Source organism: Gymnoscopelus microlampas (genome assembly GCF_963454915.1).
Source record: "Gymnoscopelus microlampas genome assembly, chromosome: 1".
NCBI classification, from domain to species: Eukaryota; Metazoa; Chordata; class Actinopteri; order Myctophiformes; family Myctophidae; genus Gymnoscopelus; species Gymnoscopelus microlampas.
Window position 1 is genome coordinate 31335459 of NC_139962.1, and position 17245 is coordinate 31352703.

The following is a 17245-nucleotide window of genomic DNA, read 5'->3' on the forward strand; positions in this document are numbered from 1 at the left end:
CATCCATCTAGAGAACTGGGGACATGAACAGTATAATGTCAAAAGGAAATGGAAAGTGTATATTTATATTTTTCTGTGTATGTACTGTGTATATCAAAAGTCTAATCTCAATCAGTTTGGGTCAAACAAAAATGTCATGTGCTATTACTGTACATCAGCAGGTACTAACCAATTTAACCAATAATATGATGACAATCATGGCATGCACCTGTCAATCAGTGTCAGGATCTCTGTCCGTGTTTTAAATTGTAGTGCTATCGCTTTCTGTTTTATGTGTTATACTTTGCAGTTTTACTTAACGGTTGTGTACTTTTATTTTTGTCTCCGCCAGGCCGTAAGGCATGGCGAGAGAGTATGTTTTGCACCCCGTCCGTCCGTCCGTCCGTCTGTCCGTCTGTCCGTCTGTCCGTCTGTGGACAGCTACTGTAATCTCTGCCACCGTTGGCGTGTTTGCAGCGAAACTGTGCACACACACTCCCTGGATGCCAATTCAGAACCTCTACCCCATATTTTTCACATGGGCCTGTTATAGCGCCACCAGGAGGCCGCTTTTTGCAAAACACATTTTTTTAGTACTCCTACAGATTTCGTCCAAACGTCACGCAAATGAGTACAAATGATGTCTTTAGTTAAGTGATCAAGACGGATCCGACCGATCCGCCAGATTTTTCACATTCCAGCCTGATTGGCGAATTCCGAACATTGCTGGTCCGCACTTTTTCTAGTTTTAGTTATGTTTCTGTGTTTTGTCACCAGCCTGTTATTTGCAAATGTTCTCCACCTGTGTCCTGTTTGCCTCAGCCAATCCCTGTGTTGATTGTGTCTTTTCCTGTGTCTAGTTAGTCCTTTGTCTATTTAAACCTCCCTGTGATTGCAGCTGCATGCCAGTCTGTTACATGTTGTCCCCGGACTCCAGGCCTCAGAGCCGCTTAACCCATTAATACATGAGGCCGATTCTACAAGTGCCTTCTAAATCAGTGGTTCTCAAACTTTTTCGTGCCAAGGACCCCCAAAATTATATGTATTTGGCCGTGGACCCCCGTCTGAATTTTTTAATTTTTTTGCCAGGGACCCCCAGAAGAGAAAATGATTCAAAATGTTTCAGATGTACAGTACAGGCTCGCAGCGTGGCACGAACTGATGCGCTGTGAGCTTGTATATCTGCAATGTTTTTACTCTGTTCTAAACCACTGTTCTAAGTGTTCCACTGTTCTAAGAGTTTTCTGTAAACATGTATGTTGCTATATACAGTATATATATAGCTAAAATCTAAAATGACACAGATGCTTTCCCGATTTAAAGAGGCTCATCTGCACACTGTCTAGAGGTTGGAAGCTCCGGTGCTGTGATTGCCATAGACACACACAGCACCTGTTTCACTGGGAAACACGTCATGATGCGCAAATTAAATACTCTCAAAATACCATTTCATGTCATCTCGAATATTTGAGTTATAGACTGATGGAGACATTTTGCCGTGTGGAGACCATCATACACCGTGCGGTCGCTTTGGATGCTCTATAGAAAATTAATTGGATCCTTGACATCTGTCAACGCTTTCAGCGCGTGTCTAGTGTAAGATTGAGTTTAGTTTATTTAAAGGATCCCCATTAGCTTGTGCCATGGCAATCAGCTGCTAATCTACCTGCACGGGTTCCACAACTACAGCTCACATACTGTATATTACATATACATAAATCTTGACATTTTTCATGTCAAGAATGCCCAAATTAATATGTATTTGGCCGTAGACCCCCATTTGAGGTAGGGACCCCCAGAAGAGGTGTGTATATTAAAATAAGTTAAAGCTCTATATTCTGAATAGTAATCATTGTTATAGAGCAGGGGTCTTCAACAGGGGGTCCGGGACCCCTAGGGAGTCCTCAGAGTTACTACAGGGGGTCCCCCAAATCTTTGTGTGATATGATGTTGTTGTTTTTTTACATTAACCACTTCAACCCTAGCATCCCTTTTCTGAGGAGAACTTTAGCCAAAAATAGCAGATCTACAAGCTCACAACACCTTGCGCTACGAGGCGTTGTGAGCTTGTAGATCGGCTATTTTTGGCAAAGAGTTATAGGTGTGTAGAGGGAAAAAAGAGCAGCAAATGTGTATCTGAAACACAGTTTTATACAATATGGGGGGGGGGGTCCTTGCTTCATCTCTCTCTCAGCTAGGGGGTCTTTGGCCTGAAAGCGTTGAAGACCTCTGTTATAGAGCATTTTCTTTGTTTAGTTTTTAGTTTGTTTTCTGTTACAGGGCTTCCTGTCTCTCCGGCTCTTTAAAACAGAAAATACATTTGCAGGTGGGTTGATAACTCCATCCAATTAGGAGAAAGTACCCATTTATCAGTTTCAATGGTATAGTGTTCACTTATCTGTGTCATCAGTTCCATTTTCACTTGTTTATCCTGTATCCTCTCTTGAGTTCTCTCTCCTGATTGGATAACATTGGTATCCCGACAGAGCTGGAGAGATGGCGAGACCCCTATTACTGAACAAACACTCTATCTATACTATAGAGTGTCAAGTTCAGTTCACTAATACTATAGACCGTATAGAGTTTATAGCAAGGATTACTATGATAACGTGGAGCTATTCAAGACTTAATACTTTAACAAAGAAATGTCACGTACCCTACCTTTAAGTATTTTTTTAAAAGCAAGTAGTTTGTATTTTAACTCAAGTACACATTTGACAGAGCAACTTTAACTTTTTCTCCCTCTTTTTTCCACCTACCGGTATACTGTATCTGTTATGCTCTTTTATTGCTTGTGTGGAAGATAGACTATGGTCTATGTTGCTGTTTTTGTCTGTTGGAAAGCACTTTTAGGTCAACTGCTGTTGTATTTAAATGTGCTTCATAAATAAGCATGACTTGACTTGACTTGCAGTTGAGTAATATTTCACCAGGAGTGTCTGTACTTTGAATCAAGCACTGGGGTGGAGTACTTTGTCCACCACCAAGTAGCCCTTAACGACACCCACAAGGGGGCAGTGATTGGTTGGGATTGCTGTGTGGGAGGTTAATGCTGCAGTGCATATGGGACCATGCAGGGGTAATGGACAGAACACAAGTGATGGCCATTACATGCTGCTGACCATTAACACAGGTGTTCTATTGAAAACCTTTAAACTTAGATCCACTTTATTCTTTTGTCTATTCAATATCTGTTCTTCTTCTAAAAAACCTAACCCTGGCGGAACAAGGGTGTGACATTACATTTATTTTTGTCCTTTTCTTCTTTATGTTCCCCAGCGCTCTGGAAATTCCACGCTCATGTGATTTACCTAAGTTAAATCTCTATATTGTGATTGTAATCATTGCTATAGAGTCTTTGTTCAGTAACATGGGCCTCCCCATCTCTCCAACCTTTTAGTAAACAGAAAATTACTTTTCAGGTGGGTTGCCAATTTCATCTAATAAGGGGCGAGTTTTTTTTTACTAAGCATAAGCAAAGATGGCTATCAGAATATACAGTAGAGCTATATTATATCACTTAATGCACATTTAAACTTGTTCCTTGTTTAGCTGGGGTCTCCCTGGAACCCCCTCAAGGACCCCTGTTGGTCCTCGGACCCCATTTTGAGAACCATTTTCAAGTAGGGTTTGCCCGCCCCTCAATGTGTTTTCCGAGGGTTTGTTTAAATCAATGATGATGACCGGGGTCCCCCAGGGGTCTATCCTAGGCCCACTCCTTTTCTTTTCCTGAAGGCTGACCCCATACATTTACCAGAAGAATTACAATTGCATCGGTTCCATGTGTTAAATCGTTATCTATTCTGTGGGCAGACGGCATGTCGTTTATCCCTTTGGAGAATTGCCAACTCTTCTTTCTTCCAAGTTGAGACCAGACCATGACCAGAATGTTGCTCTTTTGTTCTCCTTCTTTAAGTTTTGTCTCCTCAAGGTAAAACATTTCCCTGCACATGTCGGCTGACGGGTTGTAGTTTTGTTGCACAGTGTGACCAATAGTAAATTCCACTTGAAAAATCACAATTTTACCTCCTTTCGCCCCTGTGTGTAATGGAAGACACAGAATGTGTCTAATTGGTGGGCCCAAAAAAGTACTTTTCTATCAATTACACACCCCATGAAGCCTTGAATTCATTTTTGACACATTCCTAAGTGTGTAATTGATAGAAAACCGGATGCAAAACATAGTCTCGGCCCTGCCTTTAGGCCTGGCGGAGACGATGAGTAATGTTTGGGGGGAACTACTCCTTTTAACCTCAGCATGTCCATTCTGGGGGGAACATTTGACAAAAATAGCAAATCTACAAGCTCACAACGTGTCGCAACGTGACAAGTTGACAGCTTGTAGATCGGCTGTTTTTGGCAAAGAGATTTGGTGCACACAGAAAAAAGTGGTCCATGTACAGTACAGTTGTAACTCAGGTCTGTTTTACTAAGAATAGAGTGCTTGTAAGAGTTCTGGTTGTTAGCACTTCTGGAACGCATCTGAAATATGTCTGGTGGAGTATTGGCTGCTGGAGCAGCAGTTCCCAACCCTTTTCTGGTTCAGGGCCCATTTGAAAATATTTCAAGTGTTCGCGGCCCACCCATCTGACCAAGTTAAGTGGTCAGATGGGTGGTGCCGCGTGCATTTTCAGAGCATGTTTGTTTTAACGATCGATCGTTAAAACGAGCCAGGTTTTAACGATTGTCGTCCAGGTTGTGGTCCAGGTTTGGATCAACGCATCTGACCACAAGGCAGACGGCAAACACTTTCTATATTTCAATTGGGAACTGATCCAGATAAGATTGGGAACCAACGATGTATCCGAAGGCCAAAACCATGTAATGTGCAATCGCCTTTACTGTATTAGGTCTTACAAACAAGGGCGGGGACGGAAAGAGACAGAGGCAATCATTCGCATCCGTATCAATTCTTAAGGGACAGGTCTGTCTGTTAGCCAACATGTATCCGCCTACAGTGTAGCCGTCAAGGAAATGCCTAGGAAGTGTTTTAACCTGCCCATCTTAATCCAGAATGCCAGAGCACTAAATCAGGCAGCCCCAGAGCAAATATCCCAGTGTTTTTTTGGCCGGGAACCTTGGTATGGGTTTGCACAGCACTCTCACATGCTCTCTCTCTCTCTCTCTCTCTCTCTCTCTCTCTCTCTCTCTCTCTCTCTCTCTCTCTTCTCTCTCTCTCCCACTCTGAAGTGTGCACTTTGGCAGCGGCCTTTCATACTTGAATACATAACCGAAATACTCAGTCAGGCCCTTTGGGACCGTGCAGAATGTGTTTGGTGAAATATTCATCAGCAATACACTGTATTCTCATGGACGAGTAACGCTCTCCCTAAAAAAGAAAAACCTGTCCTCTATGTGCCCTTGAGCAAGACACTTAATCCTGGAAATGCTACTACCAGACCTGCTCACTGCGCAGAACTGTTGCTGAACACTATACTGTAAAAGTTGGACAAGAAAATGTGCCATTTGTCTTTCAAAGCATCCATACTGTACGGAATGAAAGATACAGTATATGTGTTCACCCTACTGAGACTCTTCTCTTCTCGCCCATATTGTGTGAAAACCGCACTGCTCGGTATGGGTTAAATACATTAATATACAAACGTATTCCATTCATGGCGATGTGGTATCATAATCTGTCATTCATGTAAGCTTAGCTACTAGACTACTTGATTGACAAAGATTGTACCGTTATGCAGTTGGGCTTCAAGTAGGTGTGTGTGTGTGTGTGTGTGTGTGTGTGTGTGTGTGTGTGTGTGTGTGTGTGTGTGTGTGTGTGTGTGTGTGTGTGTGTGTGTGTGTGTGTGTGTGTGTGTGTGTGTGTGTGTGTGTGTGTGTGTGTGTGTGTGTGTGTGTGTGTGTGTGTGTGTCAGTCTGGGGTTTGATTTGTGTTTCACATTCTAATTCATGTCCCCAAACACCAGTGGTCTCTGTCAGACGTGGTCGTGGTGTGGGCTTGGGTTCAAGTTCTGCGGTCAAGTCTTGGAGGGCTGTGCGTGTGTGTGAGAGAGAGAGAGACAGGGTGAGGTGAAGTTTAGATTCCAGTGAGCACCGCTGACCCGTGACTCTAAACAAGACCTGGTTTAACGTGGGAATTTGTGGAGGAAGCTCCACATTCTACACCTGTCAGGACTACATGGAATGCCTTCAAATATTATAGCAGGAAGGAAGAAAAAATACATTCCTTTGCTTGCCTGTACTTTTATTCGACATAAACAGTGGTGGAAGAAGCACTCCGAATTGTTACTTAAAGGACAACTTCACCCATTTTCAACCCGTCTTCATATAATTTGGTCCTCACTAATGCTGATGATAAAGTGGTGTAATTATTTTCCTACTCGGTCTGTGTCTCATAGGAGGGCTGTGGACACCTCAGAAACCCGCCTACCAGGGACATCATTGTTCGTTTCAAACAAGAAATTAATATATTTTAAAAATATATATTTAGATGTTTTATTAACTCAAGAACAATGGCTTAAATTACAGCCTGCTAACTTTCCAGGATTAGAAAGCCTGTAGTTTCTATTTGGGTGGATTCACCATCGATGATGTCACTGGTAGGCAGGTTTCTGAACTGTCCACAGGCCTCTGAGATACAGAGTGAATAGACATAAATGGACACAAATGGTAACATATTATTATAATAATAATATGTTACCACGTGGGGGTAATACGCCCCCTCATGCATTAGAAGGACAACATCAGTCACCAGAACCAAGGACGGGTGTTTTCGATGCATCTACCATATGGTTAAAATGGAGTTTGAAGTTACAAGGGGTTTATATAGGAAGGGGGCGTGTCTGATGAAAATGTATATCAAATATCTACAAACTGAACCAAGCAACTTAAAAACTGTATGAGGTGTTCACAAAAGCCTGAGTTGACGTTAAAATGACCCCAAACATGTTTGAAAGTTAAATAACCCTTTAAGTACAGTACTTTGGTACATTTACTTTCCACCACTGGTTCTTTTATAAGCATTTTTATTTAAAAAAAATGGAATAAAACATAAACATTGAGCCATTACTTTGCTGTCTGGCCATTCTTGGGAAATGTTCATGACCCATAATGGTGTAATCAGTAGCGAAAGGCCTTGGATGAAAATGAATAATGGTATCTAGCCGGTGAGACCAGCTCTCTCTCTCTGGAAACACTGTCTCTCCAAGGAGATAAGGAGAAAGAAAATAGTTGTTTCGCTCTTGTCTTATCAGCGAGAACTGCATAATGTAATCTGACTCAATGGCGGATCAGATCAATCATTCAGTCTGTCGCGGGAAAGGGAGGGGGAGAGAGAGAGCGCGGGACACAAGAGGAAGAGAGAGCGAGGGAGGGAGCGAGAGAAAGAGAGAGCATGGGATAGAGAGAGAGAGAGGAAGAGACAGAGACAGAGACATGGAAAGCGTACTCACTTTTTTCCCTCAAGCAGAAATGTTACCACAGGAAAAAGAAAATAAAGAAAAGTAGCAGTAATACAACTGAAAAAAAGAAAAGGCCTGGTTTTAAAACAGATAACTTTTTATGTGGTAAAATGGGTCATAAAAACAAGAATTCCGTTAAGAACATAATTACCTAGTAAAATTTGCAGCGATTTTGTTTGAGCATTCCAAAATGTATACTTAATGTGTTCCTGCGTTGGCCCAGTTAGTTTGAATGAATGCCAGCAGAAAAACGATCAACTATTATCACCACTTGATATGGGGCGTTTTGCTTGCATGATGTCACTATTTAAACACAGTTTAAGATAATGACGCTATATGTATACCATTTTAGTGCCTTTCTACATCAAGCAATTTTGCATTGAAGTTAGATCCAAGAAGCGTACAGTGACAACGTTTTTCATCTTAAAAATGTTGTGTTTGAACGGGGCTATATAGATGTGGACCATTTTGAGTCAATCCTCAATTTTATGTAGCCTACTAACTAACCTAACCCTAACCTCACAACAACAAAAAAACATTCCAAAACTTAACCCTACACCAAATTTTAAATCTAAATATTATTTAAGACACACATCTGGGTTTTTGACGAATAAGCACCTTATTGGCCCGATTTCGGGACAGCTGGCGTTTTTTTGGGCTAAACAAAGGCATCACGTGACGTTGATCCCCTTTTCTTATTTGCTCATTCTAGGACATGACATACTGTATGTGTCGGCAGAAGAATAACCATAAATCTAAACGTTGAAATGCTACTTTTTTAATATTAACGTTTTGGGGGTCCAGAATCCTTGATGTTAATGGCTTCTGCAGAAACGTACAGTGACAATATTTCCTGGGGCAATTGGGTTGTGTTGTGAGCTTGTAGATCAGCCAATGAACACTGCGCCACAGACTATATTATTAAGCATGACTTTTGTTTTTCTTTTACAAGTATAACACTCATGCTGGATGCTATTCCTTACTCTATATTGTTGCTGTTGGGCAGAAACCTTATATCTTCATAATTTTTTCAACTCTTTATATTTTTGTGTAAATTGGGGCCCTAATTCATTGTACAAGTGTCACGTATTGTTCGAGTGTCACACAAATTTAGCAAAAAACAACAGCAGATCTACAAACTCACAGTGTGTCACATCATGAGACACATTGGGAGCTTGTTGCATTTTTGGCAATTTGTTTTTTAAATCTTGAAAGTGAAAGTGGTTAAGTCGGGCAGAAACCTACTTCATCATACAAGAGTGTTGCACCAAAGTATTGAAAATAGCCCATCATCTACTACAAGCTGTGCGAGCCATTGTGAGCTTATTTTCACTATTTTAAATCATAAGAAAAAAATGAACAGTTTTGGACGGGGTTTCTAGCATGCAGATAGCTATCATATCATACTGTATGTAGGTGTGTTTGTTTGAGTGTGTTTTCTTTTGTGTTGCTAGAGAGGAGGGCTTAGGGTGACTCTTTGTCCTTGAACAATACGAAGTAGAGGTGTGAGATGATTTCTGATTCCTCCTGTACGTTGTCTCTCACTATGTTGTCTATCCCTCCCTCGGCTAGCATATGATTACCAGCCTGTTGATGTGTTGCCTAGACAGTGGAACAGACAGAGAGAGAGTGATGGAAAGTAACTAAGTACATTGCGGCAAGTACAGTACAGTACTCCACTACATCTCAGAGGCAAATATTGAACTTTTTACCCCACTACAATTATTTGAACGCTTATTCGCTTATACGCCAATTCGTAGATTTGTATTATTGTTACAAAACATACATTAACCTACTGCTAAGCCCTCTTTAATACTTTGTTGTATTTGAAAACGGCTTATAGAACTTTTAATCAAGTAACATTTTGAATACAGCACATTTTTGAGAGGGAGATAGGGAGAGAGAGAGCAGAGGGTTTGTTGGGGCACACAGCACATCTGTGGATATGAGTCTCCAAGGACCAGCTGTGGACGACTGGAGCTAATTGAATAGGCTGCTTCATCACATTTACAGGCTCCACTTGCTTTGGGAAACACATGACAATGGAATTCTCTCCTGCTTACATCCACCCACCCACCACGTACCACCAACCCCCACTCATCCGCCCATCTCAACCTTATCTTCCTTTTCTTCTTTCTTCATTTCATACTTGTTGATATTTTTATGAAAGCCACGTTGCAGCGCGTGAGCAGGAGCTGGAGATGTCCCAAAGACAGGCAGGAAGACAGGCAGTGGTGTAAAGTAACTAAGTACATTTACTCCACTACAATTATTTGATAACTTAGTTACTAGTTACTTTTCAGATATGAATTATTACATTATAAAACATACATTATAACCTCTTTAGCCCTGTTTTATACATAGGCTATTTGAAAATAATAGAAAAAAACGCATCGTGATGTGACGCATTGTGAGTTTGTAGATCTGCTATTTTCAAACATTTTAGTACTTATACTTTTGATACTTTAAGTGCATTTTGATACCAATACTTTTGTACTTTTACTTAAAGGGTAAGACCACTTTGGTAGAGGTTTGGGTTGTGTAGTTACCTTGCCATGATGTAACTCCAAAGGTGGGCAAGAAATCAAAAATAATAGCTCCATTGATTAGAAATTAATAATTCAAAATATGCTCCTCATTGACTTACATTGTACGGTAAAAGAGCTCTCAAGGTCACTCTTTTAGCACATAAATTAACCCAAACAAAGTTGATTCAGACAATATAGAGCATCACCAAACCCAGTACTGTTTGTTTTTTTAATAAAAATGTCAACTTCCTGTTGATTTTACTATTTGAAGATCTGGATCCGGATCCGCGGATCCAGTCCAGGTTTTCTACTTATTAAAAATGGCAAAATCAACAGGAAGTCGACATTTTTATTTAAATAAAAAACAGTACTGGGTTTGGTGATGTTCTATATTGTCTGAATCAACTTTGTTTGTGTTCGTTTATGTGCTAAAAGAGTGACTTTGAGAGCTGTTTTACCGTACAATGTAAGTCAATGAGGAGCATATTTTGAATTATCAATTTCTAATCAATGGAGCAATTATTTTTTATTTCTTGCCCACCTTTGGAATTACATCATGGCAAGGTAACTACACAACCCAAACCTCTACCAAAGTGGTCTTACCCTTTAAGTACATTTTTAATTCCGGACTTTTACTTTGTAACAGAGTAGGCCTACTTCTACATTGCAGTATTGATACTTTGACTTAAGTAAAACATTTGAGTACTTTTTCCACCGCTGGAAGACAGGCAGGAAGGCATTGCTAGTAAGCAAACAGACAGGCAGGAAGGAAGGCAGGAAGGCAGGCAGACAGACAGACAGGCTAGGTATCTTACTATGCCAGTCACATGGCCTCCATCTCAGCGTCTCTAGAGCAGACCTACTTGTTATTCCACTCTGTCTGGGTCTCACCTTACTCATTAGGGAGCTCCCACGGGTCTGTTTGCATTATAATCTCTTATTTTAGATTGTCCTTCCCCCTCTAGGTTGAGCCACGTACGCGCACACACAAAAAGGCCACCTTTGTACGAGACCCCGCACAAATTAGCCCCTTATCTCTGTAAGTTTGCGTTTCAGAGGAGAGAGGCAACAGGTCATATTCAAATCTCAGCGAGACACACAGATTAGCTTGGTTCTGTCACAGTCGCGTCAGGAGTAATGTCCATAGTCATGTTTCTCAGAGTAGTGGTTTTCAAAGTGGGGTCGTCAAAGGGGTTCCAGGGGGTCCCCAGCAAAATGAAAGCACAAACAACCATATTCTATACTTTGGGCTATTCATTATATAGCCAATCCACAACCTCCACAAGCTTGTGGAGGTTGTGTAATTTAGTTATTTATATTTTTCCCCGGCACAAAATCTTTTCAGATGGGGGGTCCGTGGCCAAAAAACTATTCATTTGTGAGTTCCTTGACATGAAAGTGTTTGAAAAGCACTGTCTGAGGGAATGGGCTCCACATGAACATTTGGGTTGCAGATGGAGGGAGTGAGTTATGTTCAAGACTGGTGGAATATGGAGTGTTAATGGGAACAGGCATCACATGTTCCTCCCCTCAGAATTATTGTTTGTTGGTGTTTATTGGTCCATGTATACCAATGGTTCTCAACTTCTCAAACATTTGCGTGTCAATTGGGACCCCCAAATGGATACATCTTAAACCGCGGACTCACCATAAAAGATTTGGTGCTAGGGACCCCTATTAGAGAAGATACATCAACAATTTAACTGATTCTGATTCTGATTCTGATTCTGATTTTGAGGTAATTTGACTTTATCTACAACTGTCTATTTTACCGTCTTTTGCACATGTCAGTCATAGACAGTTTAATGACAGTCATGACAATTTAAAGCAGTTCCTCATTTTGCTGCGGACCCCCCATAAAATATATATATTCAGAGATTTGCACTTAATGTTCACGATTGCCTGATCGTGACAACCCCATGTGTGTCCAGGTGAATGGGCAGGTCGCGTGGCAGCATGTTTGTCTCATCTGCCTCATACACTGGTGGGTTTTTCACCACAGTAACATGCTCATCAGTCCCAAACGAGCCCCCCGTCACCCCTCATGGCTCCCTGGTCCCTTGGTTAACCTCTACCGCTGATCAACATCAATCACGTCAATTACTTCCTATGTCACCACTAGTGGTGGAAGAAGTACACAGATGTTTTCTTTTTACTTAAAGGTAGGGTGATATTTATTTATTTATTTTTCTTTTTTTTTTGTTAAAAAAGTTAAAGTACTATATTCTGATAGTAATCATTGCTACAGAGCGTTTGTTCGGCCACAGGGGTCTCTCCAGCTCTTTTCTAAACAGAATATTGTACATTTTCAGGTAGGTGACGAAATTTAAGCCAATCAGGAGAGAGCACTGAAAATGCATTTTCTGTTTAATAAAGAGCTGGAGAGACATCGGAGACTCCTTTTACTGAACAAACACTCTATAGCAATGAGTACTTTCAGATTATAGAGCTATTTAACATTTTTTATTTTAACCAACCACCTTTTCAATACCACAATATAAAAAGGCCTGGATTTAAAATGTGACCTGAGAAATGTACAAGTATTGGCATCAAATATACTTCAAGTATATGAAGAAGTAAAAATCAGGCTTTGGTCCCTGTTGCATTTGCAACATGAAAAGTGCTTTATTTCATGTAGCTAAAGCGACTCTAAAGGAAACTCCTGCCATATGTTTATAAGGCAGCATGCAGTACCATGAGTGAATCAAAGCATGCTTTAGCCCTCTGTGTTTCCATCCCCTCACAGAAACATCTCCCCGCGCTAATCTGCATATGATTACAAGCTTCCTTTTTTATGTTTCATGATCTCAATGTAAGTCATGCCTTGACTAAAGGCAATGCTGTTGTGTCCCAGTCAGTGGTGGAATTTAACGTAAATCGACAATTATGAGGTACTTTTACTATATTTTTCCATTTTTCAACACTTTATACTTCCACTCCACAACGTCTCAGAGGTAAATATTGTGCTTTATTTTTAACTCCACAACATTTATTTGACAGCTTTGTTGTGCTTTGTCATGCAGGGAGAGAGACGCAGATTGCAGGTGCCTGTGCGTCTCTCCCTGAATGGAAAAAAAAGATATTTAAAAAAAGGAAATAATGGGAGACAGGTGGGCACATCAAAGGCTGGCTGCTCCGACAGCATGACCGAACGGGCCCACAACAGCCATAGGATCAGCTGTTGTAATCACTGCCTGCTAGAGTGAAACGTTGGCCTTGTTGAATGACACTAACTCTACTAATGCATTCACTACATAATTTATAACAGAGACTTTGTAAACAGAACAGATCAAAGCTGTGAGTCACCAAGCCCACACAGTACAAGGGTGCTAAGTATACACAGGATGCAGCTAACTGGTCACAAATGCTCTCTATCCTTGTTAGTCGTGTGTACGTAATACATGTGACCATTTCACAGTATGTTAACAGGGGAAGACAACCAGGGATGGATTAACTCCCGCTCGCACACTCACAGTCTGTAACCAGTATGTGCATGTATTTACCCAGAACCTGGGTTTGAGAACCACGGCTGTTTAATGCAGAGGAGGGGCCCACATATTTGATATTTGATTAACCGATACATTTCAATTTTAGTAAATTGTCGATGGCCTTGCGGCCCAGTTCCCCCCAAGGCCCCCTGAGAGTCGAGGGCCCCTGGGTCCCGCTCCGGGCCCACTGGCCCAATGGCTAATCCGTCCTTGGAGACAACCAGTGGTGGGAAAGTAACTAAGTAAATGTATTCAAGTACTTAGGGACAATTGTTAGGTACTTTTACATTACTTGAGTATTTAAAAAAAGAGCTACTTTACCTCAAACATTCTAGGCGTACACCACTTCATCTCAGAGGCAAATATTGTATTATTTTGACAGCTTTAGTTAAACACTGCTTTGGAGATTTAGATTATTATTTAAAAACATACTTTAACCACCAATTGCTACTTTTACTTAAATTTAAAACAAATCGGAGTATACTTCTTCCACCATTGGCTAGGAGGATCACGTCTGGCTAACAGATGCATTTTAATACAATATAAGACCTTAGACTTGATTCACAGACTAGACAAACATATTTATGGCTTAGGTGTTCTAACTAGAATTGCCCTGCTTTATGTCACACAAGCTGTCATATTCTAACACTTGTAGTGGTGATTTCCAATGCACAGTGAAAACCAATTTACTGCAACAGTAACTGGGACAATTATGCATAACTGACCTGTTTTAACACCTGGGTATATCAGCATATTGAACTCTCCTCGGCAAAATAAGGCACAGCATGCTGGAACTTTTAGATGCAATTTATCAAAAAGAACACCTTATTGTTTTTTAACTCTGACCTTAAAATGTAATTGAAACCAGTTGGAAATGTTTCAGGGGAAAAGGCAGCCAGAGCGATCCCGTGGACGTGCTCTTCCAGCATGCTACAGATGGAGGAGAGAGAGGATGGCTGAATGTGTTGAATTCCTGACAGACACCAGGAAGTGGTCTATCACTCTGCGTGGCTGTGTGTACATACAGATGTAAACCATACAACACTCTTATTTGCATAATCGTTGTTGTCAGGCAGAAACCTCCTATCTCCATATTCTATCTTTTTGTGTGTTTTCCCCCTCCGCAAATGAATGCCCTACTTGATCATATTACAGCGTCACCCAAAAGCATCAGAATTAGCAGATCTACAAGCTCGCAACGCGGTGCGAGGCGACTTGAGCTAGCTTGTAGATCTGCTGCTTTTGCTGTTTTTGAATTTGAATCCTGAAAAGTAACTGTTTTGGACATATGAGGTTTCTATCCGACAGAAACGATATTATGTCTCTGCTGCATTAATGTCGTGTTGCTGTTCAACCTCCAAGGGGAATTGTTTGGTCTATGTCCTTTAGTGCAAATGGAAGAATATAGGCCATGCATTGGTATGGTGGGTGGATTGTTATAGGATGGGACACAAAATAGTCATAAAGCCATGATATTAAATGATACAATACAAGCTTAGCTGACTGTAATGTAATGTAATGTTGTCAAGGACCCCCAGAATTATATTTTTGGCCGCCGATCCCCATCAAAATATGTTGTTCCAGGGACCCCCAGTATCAAAGATTTTAGTAAAAAATGTTGTTAAAAAAAATGTATTCAAAGCACAAGATTTTCCAAAAAAAGCAGATCTACAAGCTCATAGCGGGGCACCAAGTGCCTTGCTATGAGCTTGTAGATCTGCTATTTTTGAATAGCCAAAGTATAAAACAATTGTTATAGCTAAAATCTAAAATGACACAGATGCTTTCCCGGATTTAATAAAGCTACAATCGGTAACATTTAGGTGTATTGTCTCCCTCTCCTAACGGAGATGGGTAATTGCAATCATGTCCGGACATTGTCAACCAACCAACCAACCAACCAACCAACCAACCAACCGTCTAAACCTCTGCACCACATAGTTATTACTCTACCATATCGTTGCTGTCCGGCAGAAACCAGCTAACTCCATTTTGACACTTTAGCATTGTTTTCCTTAAATCAGGGCCATTGAACACCCTTTACGTCTGTGTGTTGGTAAAACAAAAGATTGAACCAATGAAAAGCATTAAAAAGCGCTTCTGACAAAACCAGCTAACTCCATTGGATCCTCAAACTTTCTGCTAAAACCAGCTAAATCCACCGGAGTTAGCTGGTTTTGCTGACTCCAGGCTCCACCCCCTTTTGACCTCCAACCTCATTGAGAGCTTGGAGGTCCATTCAGCTCTTCTTATCAACGATGAACAAAACCTCCTAACTCCACTTTTTATAATTTCCTGAAAAATGAACATTTTGGAGTTAGCTGGTTTCTGCCGGATATACAGAATGGTTCAAATTCAAGTTTTATTCATTGAAATAAGTCCCGGATTGTAGTGACAAGTGTGAAGAGAACCCGTTGAGGGACCATTTTTACACTCTCAGAGACTGTACTGTATTAACACGGCGGATTTGACCGTGTACTGTGTCTAGCTATGTGTCTCCCGTGTTGTATTCTTTTACACAGTGAATGCACAGTAGATGTTTGTGTTATGGGAGCACACCGTGTTTCTGTTCTGTGGACAGAAAGGAAACAGTGGGGAGTCAGTGGGGACCTATTCCCTTTGGGGCCTTCCATATCCTGCTGTGGTACACACGGCGGCTCAGATCAATGCGTGCTTTCACAGTGCTTCATAGATAGTACATGGTGTATTTCCACCAGGCTGCAAGACGCACGCTGTGCTACAGTGTATAGTCACACAAAAACAAGAGCACCTCGCCATCCACAGCCCCCACTAATCTCTATGGAATGTTTCAAAGACAGGATTTCAGGGCATTCCGAGACTCACTCACTCACCCCCCCCCCCCCCCTCTCTCTCTCTCTCTCTCTCTCTCTCTCTCTCTCTCTCACTTGAAATCAACAATATCTCATCTGCGAGGGGGGGGGGAATCCCCCGGGGATCATCCTGTAATGAAAAATTACAACTGCAAGCTTAATTTAAGCACTCAAAGTCTAATGGCATGTAATATGAATGCAGGGAAGGAAGGGGGATAAGACACCATCCAGGATTCCACATGCACAGGAAGGAAGCATGGCTTTAAAGAATAACGTGCCAGCAAAGTGGAAAACTAGAGTCTGGGCACTGTCCCCCCACCCCTCCGACAAGGAATTTCTCCATTTTGTGACAATGTGACAAAACATGAAAATGGCCTTGTCATTCACCACATGAAGTCTGTACAGGACAATTGTACCCCTGGATGAGTATACCTCTTTCAATACACTGAACAAAAAAATAAATGGTCTGAAATTAGATGCCAGCATTGGTATGACTTAATGGATGGTAAAATTCCAGACTAAATCTACAAGAAAAATAGCACTGTCATGAGGTCCAAACATCCCAGCAACAGAGCGTCAAGCTATGAAATGGAAAATGACCTGATGTGTGTAATAAAGAAGGCAATTGTTTTAATTAAACGGGCGAAGCTGCCCACAAAAGGGAAATTATTTACACAGCGGTGTGAAAAGCAATTGAAGAGTTCTAATGTATTCTAAAGCGTTACGTTTCAATTTTGGAAATTTATAGCAAATTGTTGCCTGTAGCCTGAACATCCAGTCAGGATTTAGGTTACCGTTAGTCCTTTAATACTTAATAGTATACTAAGTAATTTGGTTTTAATAGATTTTTTTTTAAATGTCTCCCAATGTAATCATTGGCAAAAAAACTTGTTTTTCACCTAGTGGTGAAACGTTTCACCGGACGAGTTTAACGGTCGGACGCACATAGATATTTGTGTTATCTTCCCCATTTCCCCCTGAACAACCAGTTAGAAGCACTA